The 2,500-nt window shown below is 47.1% G+C and overlaps 1 protein-coding gene across 1 annotated transcript in view; it reads right to left on the reverse strand.

The window, feature by feature from the left end:
• Positions 1 to 2,159, reverse strand: part of pag1 (phosphoprotein membrane anchor with glycosphingolipid microdomains 1) — a 36,634-nt gene extending 34,475 nt beyond the window's left edge. Inside the window, exon 1 of the mRNA XM_031586404.2 lies at positions 1,836 to 2,159. The gene's annotated coding sequence lies outside the window, so the exon portion shown is untranslated. The remainder of the gene's footprint in view (positions 1 to 1,835) is intronic.
• Between the last annotated feature and the right edge of the window lie 341 nt (positions 2,160 to 2,500).

The following is a 2,500-nucleotide window of genomic DNA, read 5'->3' on the forward strand; positions in this document are numbered from 1 at the left end:
CTGTCTGTCTTTACATCTATGTGTGTGTGTGTGTGTGTGTGTGTGTGTGTGTGTATGTGTCTGTCTGTCTGTACATCTATGTGTGTGTGTGTGTGTGTGTGTGTGTGTGTGTGTGTGCAGTGTGTGTGTGTCTGTCTGTCTGTATATCTATGTGTGTGTGTGTGTGTGTTGGCATTTGCATGTGTTTGTGTATGTTTGCGTGTGTGAATTTGCATGTCTGTGCATGTGTGTGTGTTCCCATGAATCTGTGTATGGGCGTGTGTATATACTGAGGTGTGTGTGAGTGTGTGTGAGAGAGATAGGGTATTTTTTGGCTCTTCAGCATTCAGCAGGCAGAGGTGTATGACTAGATCCTCCAGCACTCCTCTCCTCTCCCCTCCCCTGCTCTCCTGCAGCAGATTGTGTGTGTGTGTGTGTGTGTGTGTGTGTGTGTGTGTTGTGTGTGTGTGTGGTGTGTGTGTGTGTGTGTGTGTGTGTGTGTGTGTGTGTGTGTGTGGGTGTGCAGAGACACTTCAATGCAACAGAACGCACCATCAGCCAGTGTGACCATGTCAGTCAAGACAATGATCTTTAGCAGACTCTAACACCAGGGCTGCCACACACTGACCTCAATCCCAATGTTACGCTTAGAGATGCCTTTGAGATACAAAGGAGAGAGAGAGAGAGAGAGGGAGAGAGGGAGAAAGGGAGAGGGAGAGAGAGAGAGAGAGGGAAAGGGAGAGTCTTTTGTGTCTTGAATAATGATCTTGATTTAAGATGCACAGTTTGGCAAGAGGCGGAGTTGCTGTTATCAAGCAAGAGGTTTCGCACCGCATAAAACAGAACAGAGAAAAGAGAAAAGAGATAGGTCTCCAGTCAGATGGAGGGATAACTCAACGGCGACACTGACCTGAAACTGAAAAGAGCTAAGTCAATGAAGGCGAGTCCATCCGTATTTTTTAAATAGTCTTCACCCTATCTCAGTTACGTGACGGTCGCTTTTCCTATAAGTTTGGCCGTAAATAGAAGGAAATGTGTCGGTTGAGGACACAATGGACGCTGTTGACAGAGCGATATCGCTGAGAAATGGATAACTTGAAGCGCTATCTTCCCGTTTCTGTTCCGCTCCTCGAAGCAGCCTACTTGTTACACAATTATCACCGCGTCCTTACAGCGTTTGGTTTTTTTTTCTCCAAGTTCGTGGATGCAGTCTGCCACTTCGTTAATCTCTGCGAAAAATCAGCCTATCGCCACAGGGATCCCCGACAGACTAGCGTTATTTTGCCCGAAGTGATAGCCTGTTACCTCCTATGTCATAATTCTGCCGCCCTAAATGCTGACAAGAAAAGAACAGAGAGAACATGTATTTATGTTGTTAATCTTGTTTGGGGTTTTTTGGGGGGGAGAAAATAAAAGGTGGAGATTTGTGGACTGCAGACCACGGCAGACAGATCTGATGGGAACGAGCCAGACACTACGGCTATTACTAATCAGTAAACATCAATCAGCAGAGCAACAGCCTGCCTGTGAACCTGGCGTGTATTTACAACCGCACTCCTTTCAACCGCCACCTTTCCCTGCTCTCTCTTCCTCTCTCTTCCTCTCTCTTTCGCGCAGCACAGCCCCAAATTCGTTCGGCAAATTCTGAGCACCGCCGCTACTCGCAGAAGCCCGCCTTCCTTCACATGCTGCGGCATTAAAGCGAGCCTCCACATGAGCAAACCCACAATCAATTAAGTTTATACGCTGTTTCCATGGAAACCTTTCTCGTCTGCAGTTCGTTTTAACTGACTGGCAGTGGCAAAGCTCAACTTTTCCTATATATTCTGTAGTACGAAGATAAAGAAGCCACTTACCACAGGCGACCATCCATAGGAGAGCGACGGCACACTATGCGACTGAATTTCTTCTCATCTGATGCGTTCAGTCTTGTCCACCAATAGAACACAGCCAGACCTCCATGTATTGAGAAATTGGCAATAACTTGATTGGATTCCGTATATGCTCGCTTACTTATAAACGCAAACGGTAATAGTAAACGGTCGAGAGGCAGCGAAGCAAGCACACATCATCCACACACACACACACAGTCTAGCGGTCTAGTGCTGCTTCACGACCAGCCGAACCCACCCCACTCCTCCTCCCCGGTACGATAGTGGGGTGGAGTGACAGATCGCTGCGATTAGCAAGTAGCCTTGTGTCGCTACGCGTAGCCTACTGGGACCTGTAGTTCCTCTCGTGAGAGCGGTACGGACCCATGCCTTTAAGAAACAAGAGACTGCGTGTGTGACGTGCTGAAAGATTTGATGTACGCTAAAAAAAACTAACTAAAAACAAAGAATAATGTGAAGAAGCATGGTCAGTGGAGAGTGCGTGAAAATAGCGCAATGAACTCAGTAGCCTACCCCAGAAAGCTTCGTGCGTGTGTGTGTGAGTGTGTTTCTCTGAGAATAGATTTGGTGTGGTTTGGGGCCCATATAATGAAAACAGAGACATAACTATGTTATGACAGACGCACATC

This window comes from Clupea harengus, chromosome 19, assembly GCF_900700415.2.
Source record: "Clupea harengus chromosome 19, Ch_v2.0.2, whole genome shotgun sequence".
NCBI lineage: Eukaryota > Metazoa > Chordata > Actinopteri > Clupeiformes > Clupeidae > Clupea > Clupea harengus.